Genomic DNA, 16,662 nt, shown 5'->3' on the forward strand with positions numbered 1-16,662 from the left:
GGTATCCTTGGAAGCCGTAGCTCAAGTTACACACAGGTACACACACAGTGAACTTGACAGTTACAGATGGCCACTTTTAGAAATGCTACCAGGGCCATATTACAAGGTGTGAAAGGTTACATGAGGACACTGTTTTCCTTAGCCTTAAAGAGCTGATAAGCAAGTGGCAGTGTTTAATCACAACTCTGTGCTCCAGATCTCTTTGTTAGTTCTTTCTAGCAAGTGATCAAGGTATCTCTGAATTTGGCCAAGGACACACTAAAGATAACTGCAAGTGCTCTGAAATTTAACATGATATGCTACTGAGAAACAAAACTTCCAATCAATTTCAAGAAAATGACATTTGAAGTAAGTGATATGGGCTTAAATTCTGAGATCCTAAGCACATGATTTGGAAATCCTCCCCCTTCCTGGTCCTCCAGGCATGTCCCCCTTGAAGCTCCTGGGATGTGTTTCCCTGACAGGGCCTTTCCTTTGATCTCACAGGGGGAAGTCAATGTTTCCCTGGGCCAGCCTCGCTTTCCTCTGGAAGATCGGCAGAACAGTCCCCAGGGCCACGGTGAAGCTACAGGCAGTGACTTGGCCTCCAAGGGTCTGTAGGCTTTTCATCAGAGCTTCAGCAGCACAGCACAGCATCCCTTTCATAGCCTGGGAATCCAAAGCAGCCCAGATCCCTTTTTGGTGAGGATTACCTCACAGCTGGCATTTCGACCCAGCCCCAGGGACTGTAGAAGATATTTGGAAGAACAGTCATTACATTCTGGCAGTTACAGCACACAGGTCAGCTTGAGTCCCCTCAGCCTGTGGCTTGGCCCAGCCTGATAAGCACAAACAATGTGGCCATATTCCACGTGTGGGCCTCCTGAGAGTCCACTGCATCTCAAGCAGAGGAGGAGCCTTTCCGAGTCCCAAGATCGAATGGCCACAAACACCTGCTCCTTCTTGAGGCTACCTTGGCCTCTCTTGAGCCTGTCTACCACCTACGTGGAGAAGTTAGTGGATTCTTTATCTTCTCATGTGGTAAATCAACTCAGCTGAAAGGGCAAAAAGAAGCTTTGCTGAAGCAAAAAGGGAAAAGAACAAGTGGGCAGATGATGTACTCCGGGAAAGGGCCAGCATAGGGAGGGTGAGCAGGACAAAGTGGGGTGGGAGACACGCTGGCTTCAGGGTTGAAATCTTAGATCTTTCTAAGACATTTTGAGAAAAGAAATGGACTTTAGAGTCATAGACCCCTAGTACAGACTGCCTTATCTCCTCCTTTTGTAAAGACTAACATGCAATGCTTTACTGGGAGCTTCTCAAGATACTACTGATAGGAAAAGACAGTATTATAAATAAGCCTTTTCAATAACTACTTGTCCACTGCATCAACACGAGCAGTCATCTGTGCTGGGTTTTATAGAAGACCTGGTTAATTCTTTTTGGAATCAATTTCTAGGAAATGCAAATACGTTAGACAACTGTCTAAAAGGCTTACAGAGAGTCTATGCAAAGTTAAAGGTTATGAAGAACATTAGTGGTTTGCCCTGAATCATTCATCCTGATCCATTTTGAGTTTTAGGAAACAGAAGGGATGATAGTCTTATCACACTTGATTAATCAGCCCTATAGACACAGCAAAGATTATCACTATGTACTTTTCAGGTGACAAATAAGAGACTTCTTTATTCCTCTAGGTTTGATATATCCTTAGACCTTGAAAAGATCACCTGTATAAAAAGTGAAAATAGTTCACACAACATGTAATTAAGGCAGCAGGAGGTTATCTCCTTATCCATAGCATAATTCTAGGGCAAATTCTTATTTGTCTCTCTTTGTTTGAATGGCCAACAAGAATTCCCATCTTCTCTGTTGCAGATTAATCCTGCCCATAAAACAGCTTAGCATTTTATTGAGTGATGAGGGCTATACTGATTTACCTTGCCTGAAGGTTGCACAAGGGGAGAGACACAAAATAGACTTGCAATTCCTTTCTGCTTATCTGATTTTCAGCTATGACTTGTCATGGATATATGCATGCATGAGAGCTTTCTGGAAGGCTGTCTTTATTGAACTCCCATGGAGTAAATACTTCAGAAGAGCCTAGTTGCAACTGGACATTGGGACTATTCAGATATGCATTAAAAAAAACCAATGTCTTGAGAAAAACGAATATCATACAATATCACTTATATGTGGAATCTAAAAAAGGGTACAAATGAATGTATCTGCAGAAACAGAAAAAGAGTTACAGATGTAGAAAACAAACGTATGGTTGCCAGGGGGTAATGATGGGAAAGAGGGATAAATTGGGAGACTGAGATTGACATATACATATTACTACATAGCTTCCCTGGTGGCTCAGCTGGGGAAGAATCCACCTGCAATGCAGGAAACCGGGGTTTGATCCCTTGGTTGGGAAGATCCCCTGGAGAAGGGAATGGCTACCTACTCCAGTATTCTGGCCTGGAGAATTCCATGGACTATACAGTCCATGGTGTTATGAAGAGTCAGACGTGACTGAGCGACTTTCAATTTCACATTACTATGTATAAAACAGGAACTAATCAGGACCTCCAAATAGCACAGGGGACTCTACTAAGTATTCTGTAATAGCCTATATGGCAGAAGAGTCTTAAAAAAGAGTATATAGTTATACATACACATATATATATGTGTATGTATAACTGATTCACTTTGCTGTACACATCCTGACCCAGGGATCAACCCAGGTCTCCTGCATAGTTGGCAGATTCTCTACCATAAGCCACCAGAGAAGCCCAATGAAACTAACACAACATTGTAAATCAACTACACTCCAATAAAAATTTAAAAATAAGACAAAACCAAACAAAGCCCCTAATCCGCTAAATAATCATTGTCTCACAATGGCAAAATGTGGAAGTTTACTGACAAAGAATTCAAATAAATTTTGGAATAATTCTCTTTAAATGTCTTCACTTTTAAATAGTCATTTATAGTCATATGCATGGTAATGCACAGCCATAAAACAGCTTGAAACTAGAGGAAAGAAAAGAATAAATGAGATCATCATAATCTCTCATGATGCAGCCACTAAGCATCAACTACTTTATTATTCTGGTGTATTTCAACATTGAGGAACATGCATGTGTAAAGTAAAAAACCTCAATTATGTGTATTTCCAGCCCCTTACAGCAAATCTGCCTCTGTGATATGCACTAAAAGAAATAAATTAGATTTTTTATTTGGTGAAGCTGATGAGTTAAAATACAACAGGGTACGTAAAGATCAAAGACGAAGTGAGGAAAGCCAGAAAATGTCTCACTTAAATATTTGAATGCAATGCATGATTACTAAGCCAAAGAAAAACTATTTATCTGGCCTGAAGAATGTTATTTAAATCCCAGGCTCATTCATGCTAAACAGAGGCAACATTTTCCATTCACGTCTCCAAGGCTTCTCTTCTCCTGGAAGTAACTCCCTTTTCTCCCCCTCTAGCATTCCTATTTATGGGCTTAATGCCCACAATTGAGAATGATAAGTTTAGAAGGTGTTCACTGCCAAAATGATGATATTTAAATGGTAGGACAATTTTAAACAAGGTGATTTTTTTAAGGTTGTGCCAACCTATAAATGTTACTCTTGCCATAAAACTATAAACTAAAACCTACTAATAAAAAGGCCAGAAGAATAATTATTTACAATGATGTATTAGAGAGTTTGAGCTACTTTTCTTTTCTGAACAAGTAAAATGGAACTGATTTTTAAGATTAAAAATGCCACATGATCTTCTACTCAACTAAGACTTTTGCTTCTTTTCTTGTATTCTCATTGTGTTAACAACTCAAACCTGCAGAAGGATATATTGGTCAAATCCTGGTACTTTGCTTGATGCAATCATCTAATACCTCAAAGAAAGTGCATGAACTCAAATTTTCATTATCATCACCTTCAAAAGTCAAGTGGAGTCAGAGCCATTTGAACTGGGAAGACCCAGAGGGATTGGGTAGAGAGGGAGGTGGGAGGGGGGATCGGGATGGGGAATACATGTAAATCCATGGCTGATTCATGTCAATGTATGACAAAAACCACTACAATATTGTAAAGTAATTAGCCTCCAACTAATAAAGATAAATAAAAAAAAAAAAAAGAAATATTCGCTGATCAGGGAGCAGCCTACAGAGGGTGACAGAATACATGCTTCTTTTTGGTTCTTCTGTGAACTATTACCTTTATATCTTGAAAGAAAATGGATATTAGTACATCTAATATTTCTAGCAGTCTTATATTTCTAGCTTTTCTTTCAGCGTTTAACTTTCTGAGCCAAAACTGCCTATATTACTATACAAAATAGGTATAGATATACAGATACAGAGAAAAAACTAGTGGTTATCAGTGGGGAGAAGGGATGGGGAAGGACAAGATAGGGGTTGAAGATTAATAGGTACAAACTACTATGCATGAAACACATAAGCTACAAGCACATGTTGTATAGCACAGGGAATCTAGCCAACACTTTAAAGTAATTTCAAACGGAATATAAGCTAAAAAAATACTGAATCGCTATGCTGTACATCTGAAACTAACATAAAATTGTAAATCAACTATGCTTCACGTTAAAACAGACAAACCAACCAAAAATCCGCTACCCATTCTGAACCAGGAGAAGAAAGCTATAATTTGTCTAGTTTTTTAGAAGGAGAAAGAGCATGCAGGCATGTATTTGTTTTCTATGACACATAGGAACACAGTAATGGCCCATTTCTCAGAGGGAGGCTGGCCCGATGGGCTGTGAGCTCACGTGAGGTTATGTGACCTGCAGCGCTGTGTGTCCCTACTCTGTAGGCCTACCGCATCTGGCCCACTCATGCCCTTACTGCTCTCAGCTTAATTCCCGCAGTCAATCCTATTTTCTTGCTAAGCAGGCCCATCTGTTCCTGATGAACTCAACAATTATAATTTTTAGAGGCCCACATATGTGCACATGGGGTATAACTCCATTTCAAATGGCAGGGCTCTGCTTAACACCTGGAACAAGTGTTGTTGGTTTTTTTAAGTGAATGAGGCCACGACAATGGTAAGCAAGCAGGCAGGACAGTGGAGGAGCAGGAGTTCTGAGATTTTCTTTCAGGTTTCTTCATGAGATGGTAGCTTGAAGCTGGGCAAAAGCTGCCATTGAATTGGAGGCTGGCAGTGGAGGGCTCATTCTATCTCAGAACCTGTATCCGGAACCTGCAGACAGAAGTGGGTAAAGGCTTTATGTGGAGCCAAAGGTGTCCAGGGCAGGCTGGGTTCCTTGACATCTTGGCCCAAGAAATTAAAAGCTTTCAAAATACAAAACAAATTCAGGAGAGATTCTGTTTTTTAAAAAATGTAGCACCGAAGTACCAATTATTAAGATGCTGGAAAGAAACAGTAGAAGGAAAGTTATTTAGAATTCATCAGCAAGGGAAATCAGATACTTTGAAGTTAGTGTGTGCGTTGTGTGTGTGCGTGCGTGTGTGTGTGCATGCACTCTCAGCTGTGTCTGACTCTTTGTGACCTCATGGACTGCAGTCTGTCAGGCTCCTCTGTCCATGGGATTTTCTAGGCAAGAATACTGGAATCGGTTGCCATTTCCTACTCCAGGGGATCTTCCCAACTCAGGGATCGAACCCATGTCTCCTGAATTGCAGGTGGCTTCTCCACCACCAGCACCACCTGGGAATGCTAATCACTTCCTTCCTTGCAGAGTGTTTTACATTTCACAAAGCATTTTAAAGTACCCCAGTTCATTTAGCTCTTACAATCATATGACAGGCTACATGGCACTAGTATTCCCATTATTCAAAACATGTAACTAAGATCTAAGTATATGTATAAAGAGATAGGACCAATGGGGCTAGAATCAAACCCAGGAGTTTTTTCCATTAATGCTTATCCTGCTCCTAATCCCCTTCCTTCCTCTCTTTCTTTTACCTATTTCATGATTTTATGATGGATTTGGTGTTTTGCTGGGTGATATTATAGCTGAGGGGAAGAGAGCCCAGAAAGGTACCCTTTCCATACTGGTTAGGTCAGTGAAATATGATTTTGAATCACATGTGCATGCTGTATATTTAGATTGAAAACTAAGAGTGTGAATTTTTATACTTAGGTAAACCAACTTTACAGTTGCAAAATATATTTGTAGTTTTCTCCTTGGCAGGAAGAAACAGCCTTCAATTTTATGGGAAGGGGGTGAGTGAGACCAAGATGAACTCATCCATTCCTTGTCCACCCAATTTAAGGCTCTGATTCCTCATCTCACGTTCCAGCATGCTCTGGATTCCTGGAGAGCTTAGCTGGAGTGAAGGTTTTAAAAGCACAGACAAGCCAGCTCTGTTTTTCTCTTTTCAGCTGCTTCTGTTGTCCCTTTCTCTCCTCTTACTCTGCCTGATCCTCCACTATATCTACCTATGATACCCAAATTTATGACTTCTTAAATACTTAATATATACTTATTGATAGGTTTACAGTAAAAGGAATTTATCAGTATCACTGGATACAGGTCAGTGAATACCCTGAAAGAAATGGCATAAAATTTGTTCCAATTCATCGGAAGCCTATGAGTTATAGCTCATAAGCAAGCCATGGCTTTTATTTATTTATTTTTTTTTGGTGACTCAGATAAATGGCACTGGACTAGCAACTCTGTCAGCTAATCATTGTATGAACCTCATTGATTTTCATCAGTTAAAAGAGCATGATACCACCCTCTCATTTGCAGGGATTAACTGAGATGCCAAACGTGAAGTATGTAGCCCAGTGCGTCCTGAAATATAGCAGCTTCAACATGCTATACTTATTACTCTCATCATTATGACTTACTTTAAGTCTGTGTGTGTGTATGCTCACTTGACTCCATGGACTGGAGCCCTCCAGGCAACTCTATCCATGGGACTTCTGAGGCAAGAACACTGGAGAAGGTTGCTATTTCCTACTCCAGGGGATCTTCCCGACACAGGGATTGAACTCACGTGTCGTGTGTCTCCTGCACTGGCAGGTGGGTTTTTTACCATTGCGCCACCTGGGAAGCCCCTACTTTAGGTCTAGAAGGGACATAATATAAAAGGGAAGGAAATGAGAAAAGGATGACTTTAGGATAGTGGAAGAATAGGAGATGGAAATGAGTTAATGATCTCTGAGAAGAATGAGAAGAAATGAAGAGTAGGTATATTAATACAAGGAAATGATAAAGAAGAAAATTTTTAGAGGGAAGAAAAAGAGTTTGCACAAATCACAGCCAGAGAGACACCAAGAGGAAAAAAAATATGGGAGTAAATGGACACAGAAAGGAAAAGGATCAAGGTGAGAAGCGAAGGAAGATTTTGAAGAATGATACAGCTCCATCTTCTGCTGCTTCGTCAGCCCCGGTTAGGAGGAAGGGACTGTATTTCACTCACGCTGAGTCACAGGATTTGAGGATGAACTTGGACAAGCCCTGTGGGCCACATGGTGTATGAGAAAGATGCTGTGGAGGTCAGGATCCCCATCAGCTTGTTTCCCTTAGAAACCTGACTGCAAAACAAACTCCCTTCAAAACAAAAGGCAGTTCTGATCGAAATGAGGATAAGACTTCCAGCAGTGAGAAGAGGTGGAGTGGCTCTCCACCTAAGCCAAGCAGGAAGAATGCAGCTCAAAGGCCCGGAACTTTGAGACTTTCCCAGAGAATGTCAAACAGCAAATGCACAAGTCTTTGCCACAGGAAGAACGGTTTCCACAGTGTGGTGCATTCTGAATAAAGAAATGCAATGGATGATATGTGAGGATGCAATGGGAAGAATCAAGTGAAAAAATGTCAATTTCCCCTCATAGTAACGACATCTCATTTTTCACTCCCAAGTTTTATTCAGCTTCTGCTTTAAAATATGGTTTCCCTTTCCTGTGCCATTGCCCTTGGAAATATTTCAAAAGACAGTTGATTTTGTAAAAGCACCTTCCATGGATTTTCACAGTAAAATCATAAAGCTGTCATCACCCAGGAGAGACAAATGTTCCCTGAGCAGGGGAAGGTTGCCTTTCTCCCATTAGCATAATTCCTACTGCTCTTGGAGACTATAAATCCTCTAATCATCATAGTTTAAAAAATACATTGGTTTGGTTGGCAAATTTGGCAAGTCGTAGAATGGCAAGATACCAGTCTGTCTGGTGCTGTACCCAGGTCTACCACAGCAGAGTTAAATTCAGACAAATGCCACTTTGATGGCATTTAAAGGTAGTGACTGAGAGCTCCAATAGACATTTCTGAAAGGAAGAGATGGTGCCTTGCTTCTCTGCATCACCTGATGATCGGTCCACTCTGCTTGGGATGTGTGGTATATACCCTTAGGCTGCCTTGCATCATTTAACTTGTTAACCATGTGTGGTGCTTAGTCATTCAGTCACATCCAGCTCTTTGAGACCCCATGGACTGTTGTCTTCCAGGCTCCTCTGTCCATGGAATTTTCCAAGCAAGAATACTGGAGTGGGTTGCCATTTCCTTCTCCAGGGGATCTTCCTGATCCAGGGATCAAACCCATGTCTCTTGAGTCTCCTGCATTGCAGATGGGTTCTTTACCACTTTCAGATTTTATCTTAGTGGCTAAGACTAGAAAATTCATACTAAGAAAAAAAGTTGATCTTTAAGAATTTTGTCTATACTTAAATTTGACAGTGAAATGATCACAGTGAGGATGAGTAGAAGATTTGGTCACCTCTTGAAATTCAAAACTCTTTGTATCAGCTCCAGCTGATAAAAAAGGAAAATGTTTCCCAGGACTCTAACGTAATGTGGTGATACAACACACTCTCTGGTAAATGTAATGTATGTCTTTTAAAAAGGATCTGGTAAACTGACTCATGTTTTTGAAAAGAGTGTGATGATGAAGATGGTTACCCTGTATTCTTTAAGTACTTTATTCTTTCTATTTCCCCCACTATATATCCAAGTTAATAAGTGATAAAGCAAATATGTACCTAAGTTCAGCAGCAGGATGTGCTTTAAAAAAAGTGTTTTCTGATTTGCTGCCATGTGTTAGGCTTCGTGTTTCAATAACATGCATGTGTGTGTGCTCAGCTGTGTCTGTGGACTGTGGCCCACCAAACTCCTCTGTCCATGGGATTTTCCAGGCAAGAATACTGGAGTGTGTCATTTCCTCCTCCAGGTGATCTTCCCAACCCAGGGATGTCGCCTATGACTCCTGCATTTGCAGGCGGATTCTTTATGACTGAGCCACCCGGGAAGCCCACTGTAACAGGAGATTATATCAAAATGGCTCAAGCAGAAAGGATACTTCCTGGAAAGAAGGTATTAAGACCTTATATCCCTGTACATTAGGAAAATATAGCTTTCCACCCTGTTATACTAGGAAGGAAGAGCCTGAAAATGTTTCCATGGTGTGATCTGCGGAACTTAATGTATTATTTTTTCTCAGGGATATTTGCATTATGAAGACAATGGGAAGAGCAGGGTCTGATTTAGCAGGAATCACAGTTTACATAGGGTGGATTTTAAGCTTCATTAGAGGACATAATTTCCTACGGGGCAGCTTCCCTGTGCCTCTCAATTAAACGTCAAATTAAAATTTAGAGCTGACTACCCATGCTGTTCACATGTAGAGTGAGTTCTAGGACCCTCAGCTTTGTACTCTCAGAAAGTCTATACACTGCTTATGGCTGCTAATAAACAGATGACACCAATAAGTTGGACGGGGTGGTTAGCATGTAATTCACAGGCATGGAAGTGTTTTGGTTTTTTAAAATCTGTTTTGGTTTTTAACTCTTATATACAGCTTACTTATTTGCCACACTGTGTGACATGTGGGCTCTTAATTCCCCCACCAGGGATTGAACCCAAGCCCCCTGAAGTGGAAGCGTGGAGTTTTAAACAGAAGTTCCTGTGGAAGTGTTCCGAACTGCTTTGCCATGTGGTGTCTCAGCTCCTGTTGTATTTCTTGCTTAATGAGCTTTGTTAAATTTTTACATATTCTCAGCCATCAGTATGAAATAAGTTTCAAAATGATGATATTGTGCGGTTTAGATTCATATTTTTCCTTTAACATACACTTAATGGTTATTAGTTTAATGAGAGAGAAACAAAACTTCATGGTTTCCACTTACCCTGGGAGCTACAGATGATCTCAGTAATGTCAGACTGTCTAACTTCAAGGTGGCTTGCCTTCATCCAAACCCAGACCTCTACAAAATATCTCACTTCACAGAAATGACCTGGAGTTTATCACTTTTGGAAATACCAAGGATTAGAAGGAAGAGGAAAAAATCTGGTCTATTTTTATAGGACGAGAGAACCATAACACACAAGAAAATCAGACCTGACACTGGGGCTGAGGTTTCCACTGCACCTGCCCCTGGTCACCAGGTAGATCGGGGGCAGCAGGTGCATCTATCCTCATCCCAGGATGTTGCTGTTATTCAGTCGTTTAGTCGTGTCTGACTCTTTGTGATCCCATGGACTGCAGCATGCCAGGCTTCCCTGTTCTTCACCATTTCCTGGAGCTTGCTCAAACTCATGTCCATTGAGTCAGCGATGCCATCCAACCATCTCATCCTCTGTCATCCCCTTCTCCTCTTGCCCTCAATTTTTCCGAGCATCAGGGTCTTTTCTAATGAGTCAGCTCTTCACATCAGGTGGCCTAAGTACTGGAGTTTCAGCTTCAGCATCAGTCCTTCCAATGAATATTCAGGATTGATTTCCTTTAGGATTGACTGGTTTGATCTCCTTCTAGTCCAAGGGACTCTCAAGAGTCTTTTCCAACACCACAGTTCAAAGGCCATCAATTCTTCAGTGTTCAGCCTTCTTTACAGTCCAACTCTCGCATTCATACATGACCACTGGGAGAGCCAGGACGAGCTCAGTGCGTACTTGTTACCCCAGACAAGGAAGGTGCAGTATGCCAAGCATGGAAAAATCTAGATGATGAATCTGGATAGCTTCCAGAATGCTGAGTTGAAATGCACAGAAGTGGAGCAGCCACTCTTTCTAGTACTCTGGGCACTACTCTTTTAATCCCATTTGTATAAGGAATGAAACCAATTAACTGTCACCTAGTAATGCAATTTATAAAAGCTCATTAGAGACACTCTTTTCCTTTAACACTGAAGGCTGCTTGGCAGGAAAAGCACACATTAGTGAGAAAGTACTGATTTCTCTGAGCCTAGAACCAGGGCTCAGTTACTGAGCAGAAAACCTAGGTAATCTGCTTACTGTTATCATGAAAGAAACAGGAAGGGATAAGTATCCTGATTCTTACTAGACACCATTCCATAATTGTCAAAGGCACTCTTTAGAAAATCTAAGCAATGCCAAGTGCATCTGTCTGCTTTATCCCAGCCTCTCTGTGGCATCTTGGACAGAAGTGAAACAATCCAGTTCTAGCCCCAGCTCAATGTAATTCAGGAGGCTCTGAAACACCATCCTTGACAACAGGGACTTTGAGGTAAGTTCTGGGGCAAACTATCCAGCTTCTTGAAGCCTCAGTTTCCCCAGATACAAATAGGAACAACAGTGACTTGAGAAAACTAGCCTGATATTAAATGTGATACAATATGTTTTCTACACAATGCATGGCTCATATGTAGTAAGAGTCCAGTAAAAGTTAGTTATTATTATACTATGTAGGTGTTACTGTATAGCCCAGGGAACTATGTTCAATATCCTGTGATAAATCATAATTGAAAAGAATATAAACCATATGTACATACACACACACATACATTTACATATGTATAACTGAATTAATTAGCCACATAGTAAGAATTAACACAGCAGTGTAAATCAACTATACTTCAGTTAAAAAGCCACTTCCCCGGTGGCTTAGTTGGTAAAGAATCTGCCTGCAGTACAGGAGACTGGTGTTTGATCCCTGGGTTGGGAAGATCCCTTGTAGAAGGAAATGGCAACCCACTCTGGTATTCTTGCCTGGAAAATCCCATGGATGGAGGAAGCAGGCAGGCTACAGTCCATGGGTCGCAGCAGTCAGACATGACTTAGCCACAAAACCCCCACCACCATGCACGTATAACTGAATGGCTTTGCTATACAATGAGAATTAACACAACATTGTAAATCAGCTATACTTCAGTTAAAAATAAATAAAATTTATTATTATTAAACAAACCAGCTACGTGAACCTCCTTGGGGGCCTATTTCTTCATTAGTATTATATTAGTGCTTCTCAAGCTTTCCCACTAAGGTGCCCCTAAGAGCATCTGGTGCATCCCCTGGAGGCCGGCTGGCAGTGTAAACTGAAGAGGGAATTCTCAAGTGAAAAAAAGTCCCTTCCATTTGTCTTACATTTTTGTAACAGCTTATATTTTTTTTCTTACAAATTTTCTTAATCACATTTTGCATTCTGCTTCATATTAAATCTTCATTGAAATTTTTTTTTAAAATGTCATGGTTCAATTTCTCTTCAACCACCTTTGACACTTCGGGAAGAAGAACTTCGATCATCTTGTGGCTCTGGGTCCCCTCAGCCCACCCACAGGAGTGGGTGGCCCCGTGGGAAATGCACTCCATGGATCCCTGCTATGCAAAGTGTGGTAGCCGCATCCCTAGGAGCTGCTGGGAAATGAAGAATCAGGCCTCACCGCGGACCCACAGGAGCTGAGCTGCATGTTAGAAAGATCCTTGGGTGATCAGTATGCCTGTTAAAGCTGAGAAGTATTGAACTTGATCATCTCCAAGGAACTGCGGGCTCTAACCTACTGTGATTAAGTAAGATGGAGAAATCAGCAAACAGTCATTGAACATCTAATGCGAGCCTGACATTGTGCTAAATGGTGTGAGGAATGCGGAGATGACAGTGATATGTCCTCCCTCTCCTGAGGGTTTTCTCACTGGAAACCAGGCCGGAGCGAGCAGTGAGCTGGTCCTACAGGAACCTGCCAGCTGCTCCATTAGAAATTTACTTAGCTATTCTTTAGAGATCATCCACTTTAAAGAGAAGTGAAAAATATAGGAGACGGGTGCTCTTTACCTGGAAATCTTGAAAAAAATGCCTTAATTGTCTTTCTATCTATTCTCTTCTCTACTTCACTACCTATCTCCAGCCCAATTAACAACTGCTCAGTGTTCTAATATATTACGCTTACATCCCTATACATATCACTAGTGTTGAACAAAAAATAAAAGACCTGGTGTGAACAAGAAATTAAAATCCATTTTCAGAAGACCAGCAATAAGCAGTTTTTTTATGGCAACTCTTAGAGCATGTAACGAGTTGTGTGTGCTCTCCAGACACCTGTATGCAGTTTCATCTTTGACATGTGCTCATTTGACTCTGTCGCTAATAATTCATGGGTTCGTTGGAAGCTGCCAGGCAATGAATGCTGTTCTGTACTTTATAGAGCTCTTATTTTCTCTCTAGGACAGTGCCATGCTGAGCAGTATTTTCACCTTAATACAATAGGATGTGTCATGTTAGGAAAGATGGTCAAGCAGAAAAGGCAAAAAGTCAATGTAAGTCCAGTTGGACTGTAAGTAAGTCCAGTTGGACCTACAAGGGGGCCTGTGTCACTAAAAGGGACAAAGCTGGTGGAGCATCTTCTATAGTATGGCCAGATAACAACAGAACTGGTGGGTTATCTAAGATGATGGACTAAGATATTCTTTTTCTTTTTTGGGGCCATATGGCATGTGGGATCTTAGTTCCCTGATCAGGGATTGAAGCTGGGTCCCCTGCATTCGGAGTACAGTATCTTAACCACTGGACCACCAGGGAACTGGTTAATCCCAAGGGCTGAGGGATTCTGTGAGGAGGCTCCTCTGACCTGGGAACAGGCAAAGAAAGGTGGCTTTCTCTCCTGCGCCTCCTAAGAATAGTTCCCTCACTTCCTAATCATGTTTATATCTCGGTCCTTTTCCTGCCTAAATTCCTGAGCCTGTTATCAGTACCAGCCACCCAGCTGACCCACATGCTCACTCTGAAGCCCATCCCATCCAGCCTGCATCCCTTTCCATTACTTAAATGGCGCACAAAGTCTACCCATGACCTTTTAAGCTTTAAGTCCAATGGCCTTCCAAGAGTTCTGCTTCTACTAGACTTTTCTTCATTATTTGAAATGGTTTTGTCTTTTAATGTCTTCTCTTCCTTTGACACTTCATTATTTGGCTTCTTTTCAACATATCTGGCCTTCTCTTCTATTTTGCCTTTCATGATTTAACCCCTCACCCTGTCTGTTAAACACAGCCACTTTCTGAGGTCCAGTCTCTGCCTTCTTTAGCTACACTCTCCATTTTATATACTCATCTACTCCCATAGCTTCAAATGAGGCTCCACTGAAAATACCTCCAGGATATAGACATAAGCATCTGTGGTTTCTATTCCTCAGAATCCAGTAATAAATCTCCCGCTGTCTCCCTGATGTTTGCAGATAATCGACAATCTCTCCACTGACTTGCATCTAATTCTTGCATCTGCCTTTTATCCTGGCCTGAACCCTGGTCTTATTTGGACGGTGAAGGCTTCAACGACTTCTAAGCCTGTAACAATCCCCCTCTTCCTACTGATATGTGCCAGTTAGGATTTGCAAAGTAGTCTTTGCTCTTTGGTAGTTTTTTATTTTTATTAAATTTTTAATGTATTTATTTATTTTTGGCCATGCTGCATGGCATGTGGGATCTTAGTTCCCCAATCAGGGATTGAACTCATGTCCCCTATGGCGGAAGTGTGAATTTCTAACCACTGGACCACCAAGGAGGTTCCTGTTCTTTGGTATTTTACAGAGCTACTTTTCTCCCCAAGAAGGTTCAGCATTGAGAAACATTTGACACTGTACAGAGTAAGATTTCTGCCTTGCATTACTCATTCATTTAACAATTATTTATGGACTCTCTGCTGTGTGAGAGGCCCTGTTCTATGTGCTAGGAACAGGAGTTGACAAACAGGGTTTGCCATCAGGAAGCTTCTATTCCACAACAGGACGGGGACCTGGCCAATAAAATATATATCTATTTTATATATCTATTTGTGGTGTTAATAAGCACCATGAAAGAAAATAAATAAAAGTCATGAGGAAGAAAATGACCTGTTTGTAGAGAAAAGCTACTTATTTAGGGGTTGCCCAAGGGGGCCTCTCTGAGAGCCTGATAGTGGACAGAGGTCCAAGGGAAGAGACAGCAAGGCATGACGACAACTTAGGAACAGTAATATCAGGCGGCCCCCCCAAAGAGCATGTGTACTGTGTGGGAACACAGAGATGAAGCCAGTGTGGGCCAGGCAGGGAGGGGAGGGGAAGGTTGTGGGAGGTGACATTGGAGAAGCATCAGGGGCCCCTCACCTGGTGCTCAGTGGCCAGCAAAGAGTTTAGATTTTATTCCGGATGAGAGAAGAGGCGGATGTAGAGCTTTCATTAAGGATGTTGAGAATGTAATGGATGTAAGTGTAAGAACTGTGCTGGCTGCCACATTGAGAATATGGAAAAACCTGCGTATTCAAAGATGGAAGCAGGGAGTGCAGGGAGAAGATGATTAAAATGACTCAAACGAGAGCTGACGGTGAACTGGACTGGGAAATAGGTGTGGGGCTGGTAGAATTGGCTGGGTTTTTTGTTTTTGTTTTTTTTTAAGAGAGAACCAACAGCAATAGGAGAGAAAGGAAAAAGTAGGATAACCCCAAAGTTTTAGACCTGAGCAAACGGGAAAAAAAGAGGTGTCAAAAGACAGAAGGAGCAGGTTTGGGGCTATGGGAATATGGAATTTGGGTCTGGACCTTTTAATTTTTAAGTGTGCGCATCAGGCATAGAGTCAAGGCAGCAATTTGTTATATGTGCCCTAGTTGCCCCTCTCTTAGTCGACTAGTGCACTGAACATAGAACTTTTAAAACACTGTGTAGCCAAAGGAAATGGATCCCACAGGGGAAGAAATGAGGCATATCATACAAGCTGCTACTGTTGTTTTGCACACTACACACTGAAGACAGCCATCTACTATATAAAGAGGTTCCTATCACATAATTGAGGTATTCCTTCCAACAGGCCTAACCATTTTCATATTTTTAAACCAAATTATTTAGGTAAAATTCAGGCCTCTTTGTCTTACTTTCATTACAATAACTATTAGTGTAATGTGAGAGGAAACACTTATGCAGTTGAAGAATTCATTTACTTGGTTTACAAACAACAGTGAATGAAATAGACTGCAGTATGAAGTGATGGATGCTAAGAAAGAAAAATGGGAACATGCCTTTCATCAATGCAGCAACGGACAGAAAGCCTTTAAGAGGTGGATCAGCTAAGTAATCTGACCGTGGACCCCTGCCAGTGGACAAAAGAGCCTAAAGCAAATAGCTAAGTGCACCAAAATGTACACGAAGTCCACACAACTGATTTCCAGTCCATGTTCATTATTTATGGAATAACTGGAAACTTACACTGAAAGCCCTTCTTGGGATGTTTGTTCATTGTGAGACCCCTATCTCTGAAAAATGTGTCACGACTTTCTCCCCTCTGTGACATACAGGTAAAATCACTGTTTTCCACTCCCTCGCACTTTTTTCCCCCCGTGATTGCTTTTTGCTTTCCTCTACTTCATCTTATTCTAGTTTTATTTCTTCAATTCTAATAGAAAAGATAGAGTACAGAGGAAAGAGGAAAAACATCAAAACTTATATATATATATTTAACTTTAGATGTTCTTCTAGAAAGATGAGGTTCCATCTGGGTGCATACTTAATACATAT

At 41.3% G+C, this 16,662-nt stretch overlaps 1 protein-coding gene and 1 non-coding gene across 6 annotated transcripts in view; both read right to left on the reverse strand.

Annotated features, from left to right (window-relative positions):
• The window catches only part of CHRM3 (cholinergic receptor muscarinic 3), a 546,556-nt gene that overhangs the window by 110,261 nt on the left and 419,633 nt on the right, over nucleotides 1-16,662 (reverse strand). The window lies entirely within an intron of this gene.
• TRNAR-CCG lies at nucleotides 13,631-13,703 on the reverse strand. The gene has a single exon. It is a non-coding gene; the product is annotated as a tRNA-Arg (tRNA).

Source organism: Cervus elaphus, chromosome 15, assembly GCF_910594005.1.
Source record: "Cervus elaphus chromosome 15, mCerEla1.1, whole genome shotgun sequence".
Taxonomy (NCBI): Eukaryota; Metazoa; Chordata; class Mammalia; order Artiodactyla; family Cervidae; genus Cervus; species Cervus elaphus.